Genomic DNA, 24,478 nt, shown 5'->3' with positions numbered 1-24,478 from the left:
GGTCTCAAAAGTATATCTGGCATATAAATCCACCTTTTTGAGAAATTTTTTAGGGTTTCCTGACTCGACATACACCAAAATATACAGTACATGTGTAGCTCAAAAATAATTCAGAAAATATAAACGAGTCAGCCGATGGTTACAAAGGTAGTTACAGCAAGATAAAGTATTAAAGTGAACAATACTGATCGTAGTGTTTTGAATACACAACTTAGATAAGAATATACTAAAAAAGGAATACATCTTTATGGTAAGTTTCTTTCCGATAAGAGTTTGTATCCTAGTCTTTGCCATTTATTAATCTTCGTTTCTCGTTAGTCACCTATCCTTCAGAGTTCAGCTTTTTACCATAGAAGCATAGAACATAACAGCACAGAAACAGGCTTCTTCGGCCCTTCTAGTCTGTGCAAACCATTTTTTTGCCGAGTCCCACTGATCTGCACCCAGTCCATAGGCCTCCATACCTTGCCCATTCTTTCTTTCCATTTCTTTTAGTGCCAAAATTAGGGTAATAAATTTACAGTTTATCAATTTTGATCTTCAAAATCTTGTCATAAAAACTGAATTTTCAGTTCTACAATCAGTGTAAAACAGTATCCATAAATACATTCTTATCATGTGTAATGTAAAGATATTTGTTATGTGTCTTTTTCAGGCCTAAAGTAATACAACTATAAATATGACCTATTCTTCCCATTCCAGTTTTAACTGGTGTGTTGAGGACAGAGGGGTCAATACTGATTTACCTTCTACCTTAACTCAAGCTTTACTTTTATCAACTGAAGTCAGGGATTCCTGGTCTTTGGAAAAGCCACAGAGGGAAGAAGATAAAAAGTTGGAATCAGAGGGGTAGATCCTTTGCTACAATACCTTTGGTAACTGTTGTAGGTATGCATGTCCCAGCTCATCAACATTGTTAAAGTCCCATGAAAGCCTTTCATTCAGGTCAATTGAAAGACAAGAAATCTGAAATACATTGTAAACAAGTCTCTCCACTCTTTAAAGATCCAATTTATTATAGGGACCTACATCCTATCACTGGCTGCATTAGGATTTAAATATTTTCTGAACAATCGGTTTGTTTATTTCCAGCAATCAGATTGATCATGATTTTACTCTGGGATGCTTTATATTTTTTCTCTTCTGCATTATGATTCACCCAAGGATATTCTTGGACACAGGAAGCCAATTACACAACAGAGCAGGGATGATCTCGAACAGGTTGTCACCGGAACTCTGGTGTGAAGTTTATGGCATGTGGTATTTGTGTAGCGTTTGAGTAAGGCAAGATCTAGTTTTACCAGACCTGTGAATGAGGTAGTCAATCACAAATAATTCATTCAAGTCAATGCCATTCTTCAACTTAACATATGTGCTCTGATTTAAGTAAGTGCAATAAAATCTAATCAACAGAACAGAGTCAACGTGAAGGGCTTTTGAATCCAATCTAAGCATTAAGCTCTATAATGTACCAAAGGTATCGCACCAGTTTTGTTGTCATGGAGATTTAGTCCGCTCCAGCTCCAGTAAGCTTCAAGTGGAACTAATTATTAATACCTACTCTCAATATGTCAAGCCAAAAACAGTCAACAAGGGATTCAATTATGAGATAAATTAGGCAGACCACTTTTCAGCAAATTTATGTACTTTATGCATGCTTCCTCTGTATTGTTAAACTGTATCCATAGATTTTTTTTTCTGACTTACTTCAAATTTTCCATATTTATATAAAAATTGCATAACCATGTTGTATTTTTTGAGAAACTAAATAATCTACAATTATTTTAGTGTAATAGAATGCAAAATTGAAAAGTCCATTTACACTATAAAATTTTGAACAAATAAACATATATGCATGAGAACTGGAAAACGCATTTGCCTTTATATATTATTTTTTTTAAATTTGCCTCTGTGCGCCAGTTTTAAATTTGTAATCAAATAATTCACGTGATTAACGTCCACATTCCAGATTTTATTAAAAGTTATTTGTATTCATTTTGGTTTGACCATGTAGAAATTACAGCACTTTTTTATATCGTCCTCCCTTTTCAGGGCACCATAATGTTTGGGACATTTAGCTTCACAAGTTTTTCTGAGTACTCAGGTATGTTTAATTGCTTCATTGGTGCAGGTATGAGAGGGCTAGGGCTTGGTTCTAAGTTTTGTAGTTACCATTTTTCAACACGAGGACCAGAGTTGTGCCAATGAAAGTCAAAGAAGCCATTATGAGGCTAAAAAACAAGAATAAAACAGTAAGACACATGACTAAAACTTTAGGATTACCAAAAGCAACTGTTTGGAACATCATTAAGTAGAAAGAGTGTACTGGTGAGCTCACAAATGAACTAGTCGGTCAAGAAAGACCTCCACTACTGATGACAGAATTTTCATCAAAATTAAGAAAAATCCCCAAATGCCTGTCTGACAGATCAGAAACACTCTTCAGGAGGCAGATGTAGATGTGTTAATGATTATTGTCTGCAGAAGACTTCATGAACAGAAATACAAAGGCTATTCTACAAGATATAAACCAAACAAGATGGCTAGATTATTGTTTGCCAATAAGTATTTAAGAGCCTGCAAAATTCAGGAAAAAGGTCTTGTGGACAGATGAGACCAAGATTAACCTATATCAGAGTGATGGCAAGAGCAAAGTATAAAGATGTAAAGGAACTGCCCAAGATCCAAAGCATACCTTCTCAACTGTGGAACATGGTGGTGGGAGTGTTATGGCCTGGCCATGTTTGGCTGCCACAGGTACTGGAGCACTTATCTTCATTGATGATGTAACTGCTGATGGTAGTAGAAAAATGAATTCTGAGGTTTAGAGAAACATTTTATCTGCTCAAGTTCATGCAATTGCCTCCAAACTCACTGGATGGCACTCCATCCTACAGCAAGACTATGATCTGAAACACAATGACAGAGCAACAGAAAGTTTCTCAAAGCTAAAAACTGGAAAATTCTTGAATCGCCAGGTCAGTCACCGATCTAAATCCAATTAAATATGCCTTCCATATGCTGAAGAAAAAAGCTTAAGGGGACAAGCGGCCTAAACAAGCAGGAGCTGAAAATGGCTGCAGTCGAGGCCTAGCAAAGGATCACCTGAGAAGATGCTCAGCACCTGGTGATGTCTATCAATCACTGCCTTCAAGCAGTCATTGCATACAAGGGATATGCAACAAAGTACAAAACATGACTACTTTAATATATGTATAATTGCTATGTCCCAAATATTATGGAGCTCTGAAATGAGGCAGCTGTGTATAAAAGGTGCTGTAATTTCTACATGGTCAAACCAAAATGTACACAAATACCCTTTAATAAATTCTGGAATGTACTCTTTAATTACATGTGAATTACTTAATGACAAATTTAAAACTGTGAAGCACAAGGGCAGATAAAGGGAGAAAACAAAATTGTGTCTTTGTCCCAAACATTATAGGGCACACTATAGTTGTTTGTTTTCCAATGACCTCAGCAGACAAGAACATGTGGAGTTGGACTTTTCATTCCTGATCACCACAGTTACAATTGATCTGAATCTTGTCTGCATCTCATTAAGCAATAGAGGGGAGGGTACAAAATGTGCTTGCCAATGTTTCATCCTTTTGTATGCTGATATCCAGACCTCAAATCCAGCTATTAGCCCATCCAGAATGGATGCAAACTATCTATTGGTTGCCTAATACAGTGCTAATTCAGGCCCTATAAAGAATGCTACTTGGCATGAGGGTTCCTTCGCCATATTAAAATTCTTAAATCATCTTCATTGTTAGAACTAATAACAGCTTCTTCAATAGGCTTTGAATTAAAATATCAAGTTCATATTAATAAAATGAAATTTTAATTTGGCGAAATACTGTATACAAATTTACACATGAAGATTGTCTGTTTGGATAAGACATGAAGGTACACTGGCATCTTCAAATGAATCATAAGTTTGATCTTCCATTTTGTAGTGCACGTCAAAAGAGTCAAAGGCTTGTTGATCCAAACCAAGGCTTTTATTAACTAGAAGAATGGAGCGTATCACATGTCGGTTGACCAAGTCCAGAATGATCTGGGTCTGGCTAGGAACAACTCTTTAAGACCTGCCAGTAGGCGTGGCTACGCTCTCAGCCAATCACAACCATCCTATACCACAATATATACATATACACATTGGTGATAGAATCTGTACTATCATACACTTTTCTTTACATTCACCAAGGGTCTGATTGGAATTCTTTCCTCTGTATCTATAACGTCTATTCTTAACTAGAACTGCAGCACATTTAAGGAGGGTCACGGACTGAAATTGTTAACGATGTTGACGCAGAACATTCAGGAGAGGATGATTGATCTTCAGAGTGAATTACTGGTAACTGCACGCCATAAGTTCAATCAATTTAAAAAAGATCTTTGGGTGAAGAGTGATCTACCAAATAGATTCACAAAACTATGGGAAAAGGCTGAAATATTTTTCATTGCCTTTCCCTCAACATATTTAGTTGAATATGGATTCAGCAAGATTGCCTCCTTGACAAAACCTGGGAATAGTTTTGATATCACAAGAGGTGACCTTCGACTAACACTATCCAATTTGGAGCCTGACATTAAAAAAAAACTTGCACAGGAACATAAAGTTCAAGGATCTCACTAAAAATTTCATTTTCTAAGAATTATTTTTGAAGTTCTTTTTATTCACACCCTTGAGTTTATGCTTATGGTTCCCTGATGAGTCATTTATGAACAAAATCATTGCATGCTCAGATACTTTTTTTTGTAATGTGTTATGTTCATCTTTTCTACATGTTTAATAAGAATGATTTCCTATTTGTCTGTATGTTCTGGTATCACAAGCCACAATTGCAAAAGCCTTGTTTTCTTTTCACCTCATGTAACATATTTTTTGATGGTTTTTAATGTAATCGGTAGGAGAGATGTATGGAAGAAACCAACTCAACTTGAGTACTTCACAGGGAAAGGGACCCATAAACTTTGAGCAGAGTTCTAAGGAGGCCATGCCAAAAAAAGGTTGAGAGTGGCTGCTCTAAAATGTTAACATTGGCATACGTCTGAAATCCATTACTTTTAATTAATCCATTAATTTTAGTGCCCTGACTTGGTTAAAAAAAATAGCTGGTAATAGCAAGCAAGCAATGCATCTTTATAATAGCGAGATAATGGCAACCAATAACCTTTTGACAAAAAAATATTATCAGACGTTTCGACCTCAAGACTCAGGACATTTTAAGATCCAGAGCTTCAGCTTCTATCATCAGTAATAGGTTGGAGAGGGAAGGGAAGGGAAGGGGAGGGGAGGGAAAATAGGTTTCCAGATGCACTTTGAATTGATTGACATACTTCAAACTAAGAAGCATTTCTCTGTCACCAGACTCATTAAAAAAGTTAAAATATCTTCAAAAGTTTAATGCCTCCCCTCCAAAATCCTTCTTAGACCCTCTGGTTCTACAATAGCACAATAGGTGGAACCTGTTCCATTCATATCTAGTGTGAAGGTACAATTAGGGTCCAAAGTCACAGGGTTGTGATTTCTGTATAACAGGTGGCACTGAAACATTTGGGAGTTTTGGTCCGAGATGCACAGGACTGCAGAGCTGGAATCTGAAGCAAAATATATGAGTTACTGCAGGTGCTCAACGGGTAAGGCAGCATCTGTGGAGGGAAATGGAGAGTCAATGTTTCAGTGTGACACCCGACATCAACTCTTGATAAAAAGGTCTCAATCTGAAACATCGACTCTTTTTTTCCCTCCACAAATGCTGCTCAATCCACTGAGTTCCTCCAGCAACTTGGTACTTGATCGAGAAGACTTGGTCAACCTTTTCAGGATCCTGCCCAGGATGGCAGCAACCTGTTGGTGACAGCTTTCCAAGAGCAGTTGATACAAATGTCTGCAGCTCAGCAAACCTAATTCTACTTTAAGACTAATGTAGTTTGTGGACGGTAGTTGGAGACCACTTACACTCAGATCTATTCACTGTAATTTCACACACTTATTTACTTAACCAATCTTAACAAGCTTTGAGTTTCTGAGAATTTTTTGAATACAAGTGACTTTACCAAAATCACCAATAGAAGAATAGGTGATAGAGAATTGAAATCGTGACAGTAACTGATGTGAATCAACCTTTTATAGTAAACTTAATAAACCATAAAGGAGAGTAAATAAAAATTATTAGTTTTCTACCCAGATGAATAATGTTGCGAAAACCCCCCAAAAAAATCCACTGATGCAATATAATCAGCATGAAGAGTAACAGCTAAAATGCATACTCTATACCCAGAATACAGTGCTTGTCCTTTGTTCTAGATGAATAATTCAATTAATCTTATAACTAGTAGACACTGGAGCAGAAGTACCCATCGAGTCTGCACCACCATTCAAATCATGGATGATGTATTTTAACTCTCAATTCCATTCTCCTGTCTATTAAGATGAGATTTTTTTTTCTATTTAACCATGGTTGAGGTTCATAGAATTTTGTAATTATCAACATCAGGTACTTAATTTTTGACTATCTGTACCACAATCCCTGCTCATAGCTTCCTGAATATTTTGAGGATTTTGGATTGCTGATCACAAAAATCACATTAAAATTTTCTTATCACGTACCATTTTTTAGATATTATCTATTTTTGTGATTTCCTGACATTTTCTGGATGGGTCACGTCTCCAGATTGGAGGACCATCGCCTTCCCAAGGTCGTGTTATATGGCGAGTTCTCCACTGGCCACCGTGACAGAGGTGCACCAAAGAAAAGGTACAAGGACTGCCTAAAGAAATCTCTTGGTGCCTGCCACATTGACCACCGCCAGTGGGCTGATAACGCCTCAAACCGTGCATCTTGGCGCCTCACAGTTTGGCGGGCAGCAACCTCCTTTGAAGAAGGCCGCAGAGCCCACCTCACTGACAAAAGGCAAAGGAGGAAAAACCCAACACCCAACCCCAACCCACCAATTTTCCCCTGCAACCGCTGCAACCGTGTCTGCCTGTCCCGCATCGGACTTGTCAGCCACAAACGAGCCTGCAGCTGACGTGGACTTTTACCCCCTCCATAAATCTTCGTCCGCGAAGCCAAGCCAAAGAAGAAGAAGTTTCCATTGAAAATTCATTTTCTGCGTTTGCACTTGGACCTTTTTCCCTGCTAATCTTGGCACAGACAGTGGCGAATATGCTGAAAGGTTTCACAAGTAGCCAGCTGGATTCACAGAATAGCTTTAGTGCCCAATGAACTCTCACCTTCATTGCTGTCATCAGTGTTCTTCAATATTTGTGAATGTTTTTGACATCCACAGACATTCACTAACACTTGGGGCCTAGTGAAAAAATTATAAAGATTAGAAAAATTAAAATTTAACATCATGAGAACATTTGTTGTCTTCCCATGAGAAATCCATTGGCACAGCTCAAGGGCAGAAGATGTGGCACCAGTATTGAACCACACATGCTAGAAAATGGACATCAGTTGTGGCCTGTGGCCTTTCAGGCAATACTTGTCAATTATGTGCTGCAAACAACTGCTTTGAATTGAATTGTTTATTTGTCATATATACTATATAGACCACAACTCAACCTTGCAAGTCAAAGACAATGATACCTCCTTTCTGGATATTCTGGACATCTATGAATGGTTCGACGAGAAGAACAGACTGACACCGAAGAAAGCTCAGTCTTCCCTGAGAAACGGACCCCTTGCATAGCAATGGCCAAAGTGAGGTGAACCCACACAAGGCAGTGTGACCAGACAACATACCTGGTCGGGTACTGAAGGATTGCGCAGACGAACTGACAGAGGACCTTGCAGATATTTTCAACACATCACTGTAGCAGACAATCATCCCAGAGAATTTCAAGACAGCCACCATTATCCTGCTACCAACGAGGGTGACAGTTACAGGCCTCAATGACCTTCACCCAATGGCACTGACCTCTACCATTATGAAATGCTTCAAGTGTCTGGTGATGTAACACATCAAAACATACTTCCCAGGGATACTGGACCATTTCAATTCACCTGGAGATGTAACAATTCTAATGATGATTCTATAAGCTTGTCTCTTCAATTCGTCCTGTCCCACATGGAGCATGACATCTCATATGTCAGACTGCTTGTCATCGTCTTCAGCTGAGCATTTAATATGAGACTACCCCAGAGGCTGGTGGAGAAGCTGTCCTCACTGGGACTGAACACTCTGCTCTATTACTGGATTTTGGACTCTCCAACAGAAAGACCACAGACTGTCCAGGTTGGCAGCAAAATGTCAAGCACAATCATGTTTTGCACTGGTTTACTTCAGAATGGTGTGCTCAGCCTGTTCTTGTTCATGCTACTGACCTACGACTGCAACATCAGATCCAGCTCCAATAGGGTCATGAAGTTTGCAGATGACATGACAGTAGTTGGCCTCAGCAGCATTAATGACGAGTCACACTGTGGAGAAGAAGTGGAAAAATCTCATGAAATAGTGGGAGAATAATAACCTGTGTCTCAATATGGTCAAGACAAAGAAGATGATTGTGGATTTCTGGAGGACCAGGGACAATCACCTTCCACTACATATTAATTGCTTGATAGGGGAGAGAGCACTAAGTTCCTCGGAGTCCACTCAACAAGTGACCTATCCTGGATACACATCTCGCTTGTCAGGAAGGCAAAACAATGACCGCACTACCTGAGAAGGCTGAGGCGGGGAAGGCTACTAGCCATCGTTCTCTCATCTTTCTACAGGAGCTCCATCAAGAGTGTGGTAAGGTTGCTGTACAGCATTGGGTTGGAGATCAATCCACAGAACCATTAAAGTGACAGAAAGGATCACTGGGATTTCCGAACCCCACATCAACATGATTTATCGTGATTGTTATCTAAAGAGGACTCCTACCACCTGGCACACAGCATCTTCCAGCTACTCCCGATGGGAGTTACAGGAGTTTCAGGGCCAGGACCATGCTGAGAAACAACTCCTTCCCACAGGCAGTGCCGGCTGAACAACTGATGAACTGCTCATACAAATCCTCCGTGACTCCACTATTTACTTAACAGTAATATTTATTTTTCTGCACTGTTGTGTTATGTCTGTATGTATGTGTGTTTGTAGGGTTTTACACCAAGGACCGGAGAATATGGTTTCATTGGGTTTTACTGACAAGAAACTTGAACGTATACCATAATATAGTAAGAAGTTTGTTTTTGCGTGCTAGCCAGGCAATCCAACAAGCAGCAGGTATGCAATAACAATAAATAAATAAATAAATAAGTACAGGGAGTAGTGTTACAGCATTAATATTGTAGAATATGGAGAAAGTACCAAAGTATAATGCAGAAAATAAAGAAAAGTTTAGAAGTTTAGTTATAAATGGTAGTGCAAAGGCATCATATTCCACCAGTGTGAGATCCATTCAAGAGTATGGTAACAGTGGGAAGTAAACTGTTCTTGAATCTGGAAGTTTGTTTTCTCAAGGACATTATCTTATGCCCGATCGATGGAGATGGAGTGGGAAGAGTCATTTGTTATTTTCAAGATTCAAGATTTCTTGATTGTCATGTAATAGTGCAAAATGTAATATTACACAAAATTGTTTTCTGCCTCTGTAAGGCAAACAGTCAGCATTATTGTCACCTGGCGCCCCTTACAGTATGAGAGAAAAAGAAGCAAAATGCAACAGTCCCTTCAGAGTCACTGAGTGGCAGTGGGTTCACCTCCTACAAACCCCACAGCCTCTGCAGCCGCACAGACACTTGTACAATCCATTGGCAACCTAAGCTCCACATCCTAACCCCTTGACATGATCAGGAAGCCTTCAACACCCGAGGCCTTCGGGAGCTTACCCTCAGCACCCTTTTGAATCCCGACTCCAATATCTGATTCCCATGAGCCAGTCTCCAGAAGCCTGAGCGGGTCCTTCAGCCACTGATCCCCTCACCTGTCCTCCGCCGTAGTTACCATCCTGGAGGGTACCAGGCACTGAGCCCCTCGCTGGTAAGCTGCCATGGTCACTGTCCTGGGTCATCTCCTCCTCAACTGAGGGCATTTGCCCCATTTTCGATGCCCTGTGCCGTCCACTGTTCCCCAGAGACTGAAACCCCTCGTGGCTGTTCTCCCAAGTCTGTGAGAGAAATAGCTAGAGCAATGTAAGGGAGGTTGATTTTCCTGATGGCAGACTTGAGCAGAGCAGTTCCTATACCTGGCTGTGATGCATCCAAACAGGATATTTGCTGTAATATATCTATATAATCTCTGGGACAATGACAAATTTCCTCAGGCTTCCAAGGAAGTAGAGTTTCTGTTGAGCTGCCTTGGTTGTATCTCCAGTGTAATTGGTGTTATATGCACTTCTAAGAACTTAAGACTCTCCACCACCTCCATCTCAGTACCGTTGATATATACAGGGACGTGTACCGTTTCCTGAAATCAATGACCAGCTTCCACATTTTATTGACTTTGAGGTAGCAGTTGTTCTCCTGACGCTGTGCCACTAAACTCTCTATCTCCTTTCTTTGCTCATCATAAGATTGTTTGAGATCCCATCCCTATGACAATGATACCATCTGCAAACTTGAATATAGTTACTTCATTTTGTCCATGCAGTCAAAGTGAACTGGGAGCAGAGTAATGGGCTAAGTATGCAGCCATGTGGGGTAGCAATATTCAAGATTCTTGTCAAAGAGTTGTCAGCAATTGTGGTCTCCAGATCAGGAAATGGAAGATGCAGATGCAGCAGGATGTGCTGATGCCTGTGTCTCATGGTTTTGGGATGCTTTTGCTTGGTACAATGGTGCTGAAGACACAGCTGTTGTCAATAAACAGGAGTCTGTCATAGATGTCCTGGTTATCCAGATGTTCCAGAGTCGTGTGCAGGGCAGAGAGGTGGGATCTTCCGTGAACCTATTGCAATGCTGCACAAATTGTAGTGGTTCGAGTCTGGCAGGTGTGCTTGAGTTAACATGGGCCATGACCAACCTTTAGAAGCACTTCATTATAATGGATGTCAGAGCCATTAGGCAACAATGATTCTTTCTTTGTCAATATTTTTATTGAAATTCCAATCCAAAAAAGTACATATTAAAAGTTTAAAAAAGTACAGAATGTATTACACTCATATCATACTATTTCACCCACAGCACCCCACATTCTTAATCAAACAAATTATATTAGAGAAAAATTTTATGAAAAGAAAATTTAATCCCACTATCAAATCCGAAGCAAAGAAAAAAGAATTCCCCGTCTCAGTAATAAATTACCTTATAAGCCAACACCTCTGCATTAATACTAAATCAAAGATTTTGAAAGTAATTCGTCCCTATGGTGTTTGAAAATTTCAATTCAAATCGGATATTGAGCATCAAATCTTCTCTAAATTTAAACATGACATAATGTCACGTAACCATTGAGTGTGAGTAGGCGGAACAACGTTCTTCTATCTAAGCAACACTACCCGCCTATCCAAAATAAATAAAAGATAATACAGGCAAATCAGATGCCGTTAAAGTTATGCCTCTTTCTCCAACAATACCAAACAAGGCAGTTAAAATTTATTTTAAAAAGTACAAGAAAAGTTTGAAATACTTCCTTCTAGCATTTCCCAAGACTCGGACATGTCCAAAAGCAATAATGGTTGAGGCACTATGTATTGTTTTTCATTGTGCTGGGTTAATGTAGCTAGAGATGTCAATACATACAACTCTGAGATTCTGTTTTCCATGGGCCTGGCAGAATTTCTACATTCCCAGTGACTGCAAACTGTACTCATGAAGAAAGAAATGTATACAAAAGAAATCAATATAAACTGACTACAAAAAGAGAAATATAAATATTCAGTATTAAATGATGAGCAAAGTTAAAGTTCTTAAATGAGCCTCTGAATGTCTAGTGCTCAGGAGTCTGATGCTTGAGAGGTAGCATCTATTCCTGAACCTGGAGGTATGAGTCCTGTGGCACCTGTACTTCCTTCCTGATGGCAGCAGCGAGAATACCCCAAAGTATACAGGAAGCAAAGTTTTTGTTATCCAGTGTTATTTACTTTGTCTATGCCTCTCATGGACAACAAAGACACCTACATCAGATATTATTGATTGATGGAATAGTGCAAAGTAAACTCATCCCCAAATTCTGACACATTGGCCTCAGCACTCTCCTCTGCAATTAGAGCTATAATTTCCTGCCCCACAGTTCCAATCATGAGGATTGGTGACAGCATCACCTCCACGATCATTCTCAACACTAATGTCTCACTAGGCTGTGTGCTCTGTTCCCTAATATACTCCCTATACATCCATGACCATGTGGCCAAACAGTTCCAATTCTCATGAATAAGTTCATGGATGGCACCATTACTGATCTCTCTCAATGACGTCAGAGTATAAAAGGATGACAGAATGGCTTGATTCCAGAACAACAACCTCTTCCTCAATGTCAACATGACTAAGGAGCTGGTCATAGACTTCCTGAAGAAGGGTAGAGCCCATTCCACGATCTGCATCAATAGGTAGCTTTGTGTTCTGAGGAGCCAATCTTTTCCAATAAGCTGACCTGGTCCATCCACATTGATGTAATAGTCAAGAAAGTGTGCAGTGCTTATTCTTTCTCAAATGCCTGAGGAAATTTGGCATGCCATCTGCATCCCTGAACAACTTCTATAGATGATATGGGAACTGCTCCACGCAAGACCACAAGAAATTACACGAGGTCGTAAATGCAGATCAGGTCATCACAAAACACCCTCCTTCACTCCAGTGTCTCTATCTGGTGCCTTGGAAACCAGTTAACCTATTAAAAGACTCACAATACCTTGGCTACACTCTCATCAAACCACTCTTAAAAGCAAGGAGATCCACAAGTGTGAGATCGTACACCACCAGATTTGGGGTTGAATCTACTTTCCTACTGTTATCAGACTCCTGAATGAACCTCACACAAGTAAAACAGTGTTGCCTTAGCTCTGTATGAACTAATCTCTCTCTGTAACTCTGTATTTTTGTACTATGCCTTACTTGCACTAAGTATGTGATATCTATCTGGACTGGTCGCACAAAATAAACTTTCTCTCTGCACCTTGATACATGTGACAATAAACGACTTGAATTAGATTTTATAAACCTCGATAAAGTTCAACCTCAATCTTCTATGGTCCTGAGAGAAGTGTCCCAGCCTATCTTGCCTCTCCTTATAATACCAGTCCCAGTACCATTAAAAAAATGAAAGTGAATCATGTAGTAATCTATGCAAATTATCACTGAATCTTTTTTTCATTGTGTTTATTCCATTCCAGTTCCTCCTGTGTTATGCTACCCATTAACTGCAACATAGCTGGTGCAAGGCTGCTGATATATAGTGATGGACCCAACAGCGCTTTACATTGGAGAAAAAGCTCAAGCAACTCTGGGTCCAGTCTCCATCTCAGTTTGAGGGGGACCGCGTTCTCGACTAGCTGGCTATCAGAAAGAGCGCCGAAGGAATGGCAGGAGTTGAGGACGAAATATATCTCCCTGAATGACGACAGAGGGATAATCCTACCACTTCCCAGATGGGTGGATCAGCTGTCCTATCAATCTTTTGGAAGCTTGATTCCTGAACTGGAGCAAAAACTCTCGAGACCCTTCACATGCAGCACGATGATAGAGTCTAAGCTTTCACTGCAGCACTCCGACCTTGGCTGATTATGAATCGAATTGATTATTGCTATTTGTACCGAGATACTACAAAAAGTCTTGTTTTGCATGATATCCAGGCAAGTCAATTCATGTAACAGATAGTGCAATACTAACATATAAACAAACAAGTGTAGGGTGTAGCACTACAATAAGTCAAGTTTAGCAGGATTTTGAAAAAAATGATGTGAAAACTTAGTGGAGGGTATAAAGTACAGTTAAAAACAGTACAAAGCATCACCTCTTGCCAAGGAGAGAGACATTTAAGATCTCCTGCAAGATTGATCATAGATTGAGCCTTACAAAATTGTACAAAGAGAATTGGCCATACTGCCAAGGATAGCTCAAAGTTCTTGCAAAACCCTGTGCTCTGATTCCTTGACATGGACAGTGAGTTATTCTAGCAGCTTACCCAATGTATCGATGATTGTGTGTCTATATCCATTGGTTTCATCTGCAACCTACTCCATTAATATGGTGTCCACTTCAACAGAATGTATTTGTGATCTCATTTGCTGGCCTGTGGCACTGATTCCCATCATTGAGATCAGGCCAGTCACACCCAGTATGCAGATCGCTACTCCTGTTTAATCCTTTACATTACGCAAAATGTCAATTTCTGGAATAACGTCTGCAAGTGTGATTCTGTGCCTTCATCATCAATTTCTTCAACTTACAAAAAGAACAACACAGTACAGTCTCTTCAGTCCTTAATTGTTGTGCCGACCCAAAGAGTCCAACAAAAAAAAACTAAACTTTTCCTACCGCATAAACCTCTATTTTTCTTCTCCGTCTAAGAATCTCTTAAATGCCCCTAATGTTTCAACCTCCACTATCACCCCTGGCAAGACATTCCAGGCACCTAGAACTCCCTATGAAAAAAACTTACCCCTGATGTCTCCCTAAACTTTTCTCCCTTCACTTTGTACAGATGTTCTCTGGTGTTTGCTATTCCTGTCCTGGGGAAAAGGTGCTGGCTTTTAGAATCACAGAATCTTGTAGACCTCTATTTTTTTGCTCCAAAGAGATGCCTGGTCATCTTGTGGCTCATGAGTATCTGTAACAAAAATGATAGGAGTATCTCTGATATGTGAGGGAGACAAAGAGGTGCTTGCTTACATTATCTGCAGCTTGTAAAGATAAGGATTATGTCAGTTAATGGATGGGAGGGTGTGAAAAAGATCATCGAGAGCCATCAACCTTGATAGTTTTGTCCCACTGCTGGCCACAAACTCAACGAGTCACCCCAATCATGTGCAGATACAATCTTCATTGTGAGGAGTAGGATGTAGGTGTACTCTCATTTCTTGTCTTCATGCACTTGTATGTGTCTTGCAAGACAGAAATAATCATGGTTTATAATAACTGGAAAATGTGGTCTTTGTTATTAAATGGAAAATAAAAAGAAAATAAAAAGAAATTCTGGCTTAAATTTAAATTTAATTTTCTTTAAATTTTAGACATATAGCATGGTAGCAGGCCCTTTTGGCCCACGAGTCTGTGCCACCCAAATACACCAAATTGACCTATAACCCTTGGTACGTTTTTGAACAGTGGGAGGAATCTGGAGCACCCAGAGGAAACCCACGCACACAGGGGGAGAACGTACAAACTCCTTACAGACAGCGCCGGATTCAAACCCAGGTCCCGGACACTGGTGCTGTAACAGCATTGCACTAACTGCGACGCTAACCGTACTGCCCAAGGATACTAAGCCAATAACTAAGCCAGCCAAGAGGTATCTGTGGAAAGAGAAACCAATCAACGTGTTCAATTAGTCTTCATTCTTTGTATGCAAACTGAGAGGTGATGCTGAGTGTTGCAGCAGTCATAGGTTTGTGAGGGCGTGATGGTGCTAATGAATCCTCGGCAGAGGTTCTAATTTTTTAAAAAAACTGACAGAGCAGTGAAGTATTAAGAGAATGCAAAACTTTGATATATATTGTGGCATTTAAAGATGCATCCACTGTCATCGACCTCTCCTTAGCAAATTACTGAGTTTAAACTGGAACTGCATTTAGGTATTTCGTACAATACCCAGGTCTTTGTGGCTATCTTCCCAGTTTGTGGCTGGCGAGCCTTCAGATACCAGTAAAGCTTCTTTTCCATATCCGTCACCAAATCAGTGCGAGGTTGAGCACTTGTGCAGCACGGCACCTCTCTTCACTCGTTTACTGGACGCATTCACTGAGAATGACTCTGCTGGCTGCATTCACAATGCGCTGCACCTTCATGAGGTGTGGCATAGATTTAAGCTATACAGGATATTTTTAACTGGATGCTGTCACTTGTAAAATTAACCTCCTGGTTTGAAGTGGCCCCCAGTAAATCAACATCGAGAATCACATTGAAAGGAGAATGCAATTATAATCAGTGGGGAGCAGCAAATTGTGCATAATCTTCAAGCCCATTGGCAACAGCTAGATTTAGTCCCGATAATAGTTTATACATTCATAATAAATGAATATCTAACATTAACAATCCATAATTATCAGGACATAATACATCACATAATGTAAATGAAAGTTTCCTCTCCATTAGAGAACACAGGCCAACGATGTCCTGTTCAGCCCATTCCTGGGTATTAAGTCAATTTTGACCGCAAGTCAGAGAACAGACTTTTTAAAAAAAATCATCAACATGGTAACCATCTCCACACTTTTGTCATTAATGGCACAAGATAATAAGAAAGAACAAATATTAAAAGTGGATAGAGGAAACTACATACTTCTGCCATTCATAGTGTGACAGATTATATTATATTTTATATTGTATGTTTTAAAGGAGATAAATAGTGGTAGGTTTTTTTTAGTGTAGGTCAAAAACACACACAAATACTTCACAACGCAGATCTCATTTAAAATGCCAGGGCTCTGCGCAAGCCAGAGAGTCCAGGCTCCAAGTGCCTTTGCAAAAACTCTGAAGAATGTCTATAGAGACTTCACAAGTAGGTGTTGATTGGACAGGCTGTGGAGAAATGGATTATTGTTTTGGAAAGCAACAGACTTGGAGGATTAGGTCCAGTGTCACAGTCTGTCTGAATGGAGCTTGCTGTTCTAGAAAAATCATGTGGTGTTGCCAGCAGAGAGAGTCAACAGGTTTTTCTCTGAGAGAGAGAGTGAGAGAGAATTCAGTTCTACAGTTCAGCAGTAGCAGCTGGGACTGGAACAGGAGAAGCTGGGAAGCTTGTGGAAAAAGCCCATTTTGAAGATGGGTTTTGAGTTCTTAGTTCAGCCTGGTCAAAGCCCTTGTGGTCTATACAAGAAGAAATGGCTGGCTGTATAATGTTTCACTTGAAATAAGGGACTCTGTGGTGACCTGGAGGAAAGAAGTTATTATCTGGAAAACCCCGATGGGGCAAGTTTCTTTGGCAAAACACTGAAATAGCTGATTACAAAGAATCAGTTGTGGGTGTCCAGGGAATAACAAATCTCTCTCTCTGAAAACTGACAAGAACTTCCTGCGTGGTAACCATTTACCTTTCAATCACCAAAGCCTGGTGAAATTCATAAATATTACATTTTGTGCACAGTACAAGAATTGCCTGATACCAGTGAATTTGGAGGAGTGAGAAGTGAAATTGGACTGTGAATTAAAGAACTTTTCTAAACTTCTTTCTTTTCTTTGGCTTGGCTTCGCGGATGAAGATTTATGGAGGGGGTAAATGTCCACGTCAGCTGCAGGCTCGTTTGTGGCTGACAAGTCCGATGCGGGACAGGCAGACACGGTTGCAGCGGTTGCAGGGGAAAATTGGTTGGTTGGGGTTGGGTGTTGGGTTTTTCCTCCTTTGTGTTTTGTCAGTGAGGTGGGCTCTGCGGTCTTCTTCAAAGGAGGTTGCTGCCCGCCGAACTGTGAGGTGCCAAGATGCACGGTTTGAGGCGGTATCAGCCCACTGGCGGTGGTCAATGTGGCAGGCACCAAGAGCTTTCTTTAGGCAGTCCTTGTACCTCTTCTTTGGTGCACCTCTGTCACGGTGGCCAGTGGAGAGCTCACCATATAACACGATCTTGGGAAGGCGATGGTCCTCCATTCTGGAGACATGACCCACCCAGCGCAGTTGGATCTTCAGCAGCGTGGATTCGATGCTGACAGCCTCTGCCATCTCGAGTACTTCAATGTTAGGGATGAAGTCGCTCCAATGAATGTTGAAGATGGAGCGGAGACAACGCTGGTGGAAGCGTTCTAGGAGCCGTAGGACCCATGATTCGGAGCCGAACAGGAGTGCGGGTATGACAACGGCTCTGTACTCGCTTATCTTTGTGAGGTTTTTCAGTTGGTTGTTTTTCCAGACTCTTTTGTGTAGTCTTCCAAAGGCGCTATTTGCCTTGGCGAGTCTGTTGTCTATCTCGTTGTCGATCCTTGCATCTGATGAAATGGTGCAGCTGAGATAGGTAAATTTGTTGACCGTTTTGAGTTTTGTGTGCCCGATGGAGATGTGGGGGGGCTGGTAGTCATGGTGGGGAGCTGGCTGATGGAGGACCTCAGTTTTCTTCAGGCTGACTTCCAGGCCAAACATTTTGGCAGTTTCCGCAAAACAGGACGTCAAGTGCTGAAGAGCTGGCTCTTAATGGGCAACTAAAGCGGCATCGTCTGCAAAGAGTAGTTCACGGACAAGTTGATCTTGTGTCTTGGTGTGAGCTTGCAGGCGCCTCAGATTGAAGAGACTGCCATCCGTGCGGTACCGGATGTAAACAGCGTCTTCATTGTTGAGGGCTTTCATGGCTTGGTTCAGCATCATGCAACTCGGACCGGATTATGTCCATGCGACTCCCCCTTCAAAACAAGCGTCGCATCACCCTCATCAGTGTCTATGCTCCAACCCTCCAGGCGGAACCAGCAGAAAAGGACAAGTTCTACACTGATCTGCGCAACCTCATTCAACGCACCCCTACAGCCGACAAGGTTGTCATTCTTGGCGACTTCAACGCTCGCGTCGGCAAAGACTCAGAAACCTGGCCAGGAACCCTGGGAAAGCATGGTGTCGGCAAGTGCAACGACAATGGGCGCCTCCTGTTGGAGCTCTGCGCAGAACAGCGGCTTGTCATTACAAACACCCTTTTTCAGCAGAGGGACAGCCTGAAGACTACCTGGATGCATCCCCGATCCAAACACTGGCACCTCCTGGACTACGTCCTGGTGCGAGAAAGAGACAACGAGATGTGCTCCACACCAGGGTCATGCCTAGCGCGGAATGCCACACTGACCACCGGCTGGTTCGCTGCAAGCTCAACCTTCACTTCAAGCTACACACATATTAAATACACATGCATTTAGAATTAGAAGGGGGTTAAGTTAATAGTAATAAGTTAAAGTTTGATCCTATTTTCATGTTTAATGATAATAGTGACTTTTGTTTAAGTAACCATTTGTCTTGCTGAATTTCTATTGCTGCTGGGTTTTTGGGTCCTCTGGGTCCATAACATTAGGAACAAATGCAAGTACGTACACCAGACTTCTGCATTTAATAATATAACAAGAGCTCAATTGCATATAGCAGTGTCTTTAAGTCACGCATTCAAAACCCAGAGCCAGCCTGCACTAATATAAAGTTCGGTGCAAAGAATGTTGGAAATACTCAGCAGATCAAACAATGATCTCTCATCAGAATGAGGAAAAGTTAGAAATCAAACATGTTTTAAAATGAAAATTGGAAGGGAGGGAATAACTGAAATATCAGAGGTCAGACAGACACTTCTCTTCCTACCCTTCCTTCCACCCCACTAGCTTCCACTCAGAAAAGGTCATTCTCTATAATTTTCACAACTTTCAATGTGATCCAATTGCCAAACATATCTCCCCCTCCTCATGTTCCAAAGCAATTGTTCCTTCCATCACAAACCTCCATCCCCTATCCCCTTCTCAAAGCACCTTCATGCTTAACTGTTGCCCTTGTAATAGCTTCCCTTTTACCTCATCTCTTTCCACCATCCAGGAGCCAAACTCTTATATCAGAGGAAGTAGTCATTTACTTCTTCCTAATCAGATTACAGATGGTTGCTGGTCATTATGATCTACCTTTTACTGGAAAAACATACAGGTAGCAAACACATCCCGAGGTTCACAAGGCAAACCACGAGTGTCCAGTTGAGGGAATATACTCCTTCCATATCTTACACATTTCCCACAAACTTCAACATAAGTTCTAAGGAAAACATCTCATTTTCATGAGGCCTTGGCAAGTAGGATTAAAGAAAACCCAGGTTATTGACAACCACGTGTGAAGAACAGCATAATTAGAATGAGGGTAGGATTTTCATGGATAAAGTGGGGGTGGGGGAAAACGTGTCAGCTTGGGGAGGTCCTTCAAGAATACTTTGCTTCAGTATTCATCAGGGAGAGAGAGAGAGGGGCCTTGACAAATAGGAGATCAGTGTAGAACAGGCTAATGTGCTGAAGTATATCGAAGTATAAAGAGGTAGTGTGAGGGCTTCTGAAAAACATGGATAGATAAAGGGTGAATAGGTCCACAGGGTCAGATAGGATATACTCCAAGTTTCTATGAGAAAAGAAGGAAGAGATGGCTATGGAGCTGATGGTTATGTTTGTATCCTCCCTGGCCACAGGAATAGTACCAGCAGATTGGAGGATGGGATCTATTGTTCTGTTGTCTAAGAAAGATAGTAAGAATAAACTGAATGAATTATAGACCATTCAGTGGTGGGTAAACTATTGGAGAGGATTCTTAGGGGCATTTTGAGCATTTGGAGAAGCATAGTCTTAGTTGGAATATTCAGCATGGCTTTGTGAAGGGAAGATCATCCCTCACAAGCCCAAATGACTTTGTCAAGGAGTGACAAAACAAATGAAAATAAAATTTGGATGGTGGATGTGGTGTACATAAATTTTAGGAAGGCATTTGATAAGGTTCCCCATAGTAGACTCATCAAGAAGGTAATGAACCATGAGATACATGGAAGCCTGGCGGTGTGGATTCAGAATTGGCTTTCCTACAGAAGGCAGCAGGTGGTGGTAGATGAAGCATGTTCCATCTGAAGTTCTGAGGGGTTTTGTTTGGGGTGGGGTCCTCTGTTCTTTGTGATTTTTATAAATGACTTGGATGAGCAAGTAGAGAGTCAATCAATAAGTTTTCAGATGTCATGAAGGTTGGAGGTGTTGTGGATCATGTAGAGCACACATGTCAAACTCTGGCCTGATATAATTATATTTGGCCCGCAAGATTATTTCAAAAATGTATTAGAGGTGGCCCGCCCTGCAGCGAGAGCCGATGCTGTTTTTTGGTAATGTCACCCCCACCATCCTCCCCCTTCATTGCACATCCTTCCCCATTGTCACAAGAAATTGTAACACGAGAAGTCTGTCGATGTCATCAGCCGGCAAACCAGTTGGAAGGCTCCCCACACAACCAGTCACTTCTCCCACCTGTCGAGCGGTGTGGCGGATGGGCGAGCGCCTTTGATTTCCTGTCGGTGTGACGGGCATGGCAGGCTGCGCACGGCCCCCGGGCAGCGCGAGCCCCGCGCGACTGGCACCAGATGGCCTTTCCACACCGCGAGCGCACTTCTCCCGGTCGCCACAGCCTTCAGCGCTTGCACCCGCGCGGACCCCAGGGACGGCTGGTTCGGCCCTGCACGTGAAGAGAGAGATGGTGGCTGTCCGCAAAGGCTGATCGGCAGCGTGCTGGGCCTGAGTGGGTGGGTAAGCAGGGGTGGGCAGAGGGTGTAGGTGAGGAGTAATGGGCAGGGGAAGTTATGGTGGTGCGAGGGGCAGTTAGAGGGAGGGATGAGTAGAAGGAGGGGTGGATAGGGAAGAGGTAAAAGGGGAGGGGCAGGGCGAGTAGGGGAGGGGTGATTAGAGGGTGAGAGACGGGTAGAGGGAGGAACAGGTTGAGGGGAGAGGCAGTAGAGGGGCGTGTATAGGATGGGGTGGGTAGAGGCAGAGCGAGTGGAGTGAGGGGTGAGTAGAGGTTGGGTAAAGGACTGGTCAGGTAGAGGGATGGTGGGTCGAGGGTGAATAGAGGCCTAGAGTCTGAGGAGTGAGCAGGAAATGCTGAGTCCTGATGCAGGCCAAAATGGACACAGCCTGTGAATGCTGACTACATCTCCACAGGGACCAAATATGTTTCCCTCAGGTCAAGCAAAGGGTGAACTTGAGCTACCTACTCCTGACCTGTAACATTATCCTCCCAAAGTTATATCCTAAAGTTTAACATTACATATGTTGAAAGAAGAGAAAACATGCAGATGTTGTTGAAAATTTTCAATAAATATTTAGTTCGGCCCTCGACTTAGTCCAAGTTTTTAATTTTGGCCCTCCGTGAATTTGAGTTTGACACCCCTGATGTAGAGGGTTGTCAAAGATTGTATCAGGATAGAGATAGGATGCAAAGTTTGGCAAGGAAGTGGCAGATGGAGTTCAATCCTGAAAAAATGTGAAGTGATGCACTTTGAAAGATCGAACTTGAAAACTAAGTATAAGGTAAATACCATAAAACTGATGGTATCCAGCACCTACGGGGATTGGTAGATGCCGGATAACCGAGCTCCAGTTGATTGAGACTCATTCTTATGATGCTTAACTAATATTTCTGCATTAAGAATAAAATAAAGACAAAAATATTATATTATGCTTAAACTGAACAAATTTCATTTGCATGAATATTCTCTTCATCCTGGGTGATACCATTTTATTCAAATTGGCACTATGAGCAAAGAATAACCAAGACACTCTGCTGGCTGAATATTTGCTCTCATCTTCACCATTTGACATGTGTTACTTCAGAGAACATTTACTTTTACATTTATATTTGTATTTATTTTAATTTTAATTTTTATGTATTTATTTTCCTCAATTTGCCAGTTGCTGAAGGTTGCTGGTTGCTTGAATTCTGGATAACAAGGGTTTTACTGTAACAGAATTCAAAGCAGTATGAAGGAACAGAGGGGTCTTGGGGTCCAAGTTCATAGATCCCTTTCAGTTGCCATGAATGTTCAAAGAGTGATTTAGAAGGCCTATGGTGTGCTGGTCCTCATGAGTCAAGGCATTTATTCAAAATCCGCAAGGTAATGTTGCAGCTCTACAAAACTCTGGTTAGACCACCCTTAATAAGAATATTGTGTTCAGTTCTAGTCAACTCATTATGGGGAAGGTTTTGAAAGGGTGCAGAACAGAATTACCAGGATGCTGCTGCATGGATTCGGGAAAATATCTAATGAAAAAAGGTTGAGTGAGCTAGTGATTTTCTCTTTGAGGCAACAGAGCATGAGAGCCAAAATTGATGTTGGTATACAAGATTATGAGAGATGTAAATAGAGCAGAGGTCCAAGACTTTTCCCCCCAGCGTGGTAATGGCCAATTCATCCATTAAAGGTGAGTGGAGGAAAGTTTAGGGGAGATGTCACAGAGAATGGTGGGTGGATGCATGCAACGCACAGGCAGGGGTGGTGGTGCAGGCTGGTACAATAGGGACATTTAAAAGACTCTTATATAGGCCAATGGATGCAACAAAAAGAGGATTATATGCTGTGAGGGAAGTAAAGCTTAGATTAATTGTGGAGTCGGCTTACATAGGTCAGCACAACATCATGGGCTGAAGGGCCCCCACTGTGCTCTGATGTTCTATGTTCTTTTGACTAGGGATGTAACAGCCTATAAGACTCAATAATGCATTCAACACTTCAGAGAGTATGCCTTTCCAGATGTCTGAGCACTGATGAAAAATCATCAATCTGTAACATTAATTGTGTTTTTCTTTTTTTCATAGATGCTACTGTTCTGCTGAGTATTTCAACCATTCTCTTTGTTATTTCTGATTTCCTACATTTGCAAGGTTCAGTTTCTCACAGTTCCAGCATTATTTTTCTTCACACTACTCAGTTCTCATTTATCTCCTTCTTTGCACATCCCATTTCAACGGATAAGTTGTGATCAACAAGCCTTCACCACCACCAAAGCTACCAACACCTCCCTTGCGCCCGTCATTCAGTCTCACACATTCTTCCTTCTATCTCAGACATACACGTTGTTCTCTCCACCTTGCGTATATCCTTCCGTTCAATGTAAAACATTTCATTTTTATTTTTTTCAACTTCTGGTGAAAGGTCCTCAACCTGAAATAGTAAAAGTTCCTCTTTCCTCAGACGCTGTCTGAGGTGTTGAGTATTTTCAGCATTCTCTGGCTTTATTTCAGGCTTTCAGCATTTACAGTTTTTACTTGCTTCACAAATTCATGAATGCTTGATTTAATTGATCATCAATGCTTTATGCATGACCGCATATGATTTAGGAACAATTTGGGCAAGAAATCAGGAAGATACACGTTTGCCCATTTTGAGATTAGACCAGTGAAAACTAGTCAGAATCAACATTGGGATTAGCTAGTGGAAACCATAAGTTTGATATCAGGTATTCTCAAAAGGCCCACAGACACTTTATCTCACAAAAATAATATTCAAACATGGGATCAGTTGCACAACTTTAAACTTTTACACTGGAACAAAATAAAAGTATTTCAGAGTTATCAAGTAGCTCAATGCAGCTCAGAAAAAAAAAAACTACAGTAATAAAATGTTTAAAAAATATGTTACTGATATGTGCACAATCATTGAGCATTTCATCTTGTTGAAAGGACTGATCATATCCCAAGTTAACTTCTATTCTTCCCACCTTCACCCAACCCCATTATAGCTCACAACTATACCCATTACTGATCTCTTGGGAATACAGAATAAACCATATCACCCATTTGCCAAATAAATACACCATCACTTGAAGAGCATGTGATTTCACTTATTCACATCTGAACAAATGGGTACAATTCATTTTGCAGCGAATGGAAGACTTGCGAGCACATGCTTGTTTGGTAT

The 24,478-nt window shown here is 41.2% G+C and overlaps 1 protein-coding gene across 5 annotated transcripts in view; it reads right to left on the bottom strand.

The window, feature by feature from the left end:
- LOC138758934 (guanine nucleotide-binding protein G(I)/G(S)/G(O) subunit gamma-7) overlaps positions 1-24,478 on the bottom strand; it is a 293,656-nt gene that overhangs the window by 259,839 nt on the left and 9,339 nt on the right. Inside the window, exon 2 of one of the 5 annotated variants that reach the window (XM_069928573.1) lies at positions 7,250-7,326. The exons of the other annotated variants lie outside the window; for them this stretch is intronic. The gene's annotated coding sequence lies outside the window, so the exon portion shown is untranslated. The remainder of the gene's footprint in view (positions 1-7,249; positions 7,327-24,478) is intronic. 5 annotated transcript variants of the gene reach the window in all.

This window comes from Narcine bancroftii, chromosome 1, assembly GCF_036971445.1.
Source record: "Narcine bancroftii isolate sNarBan1 chromosome 1, sNarBan1.hap1, whole genome shotgun sequence".
In the NCBI taxonomy this organism is placed as follows: domain Eukaryota; kingdom Metazoa; phylum Chordata; class Chondrichthyes; order Torpediniformes; family Narcinidae; genus Narcine; species Narcine bancroftii.
Note: the sequence above shows the minus strand (reverse complement) of the source record. Positions and strands in the feature narration are given on the sequence as shown.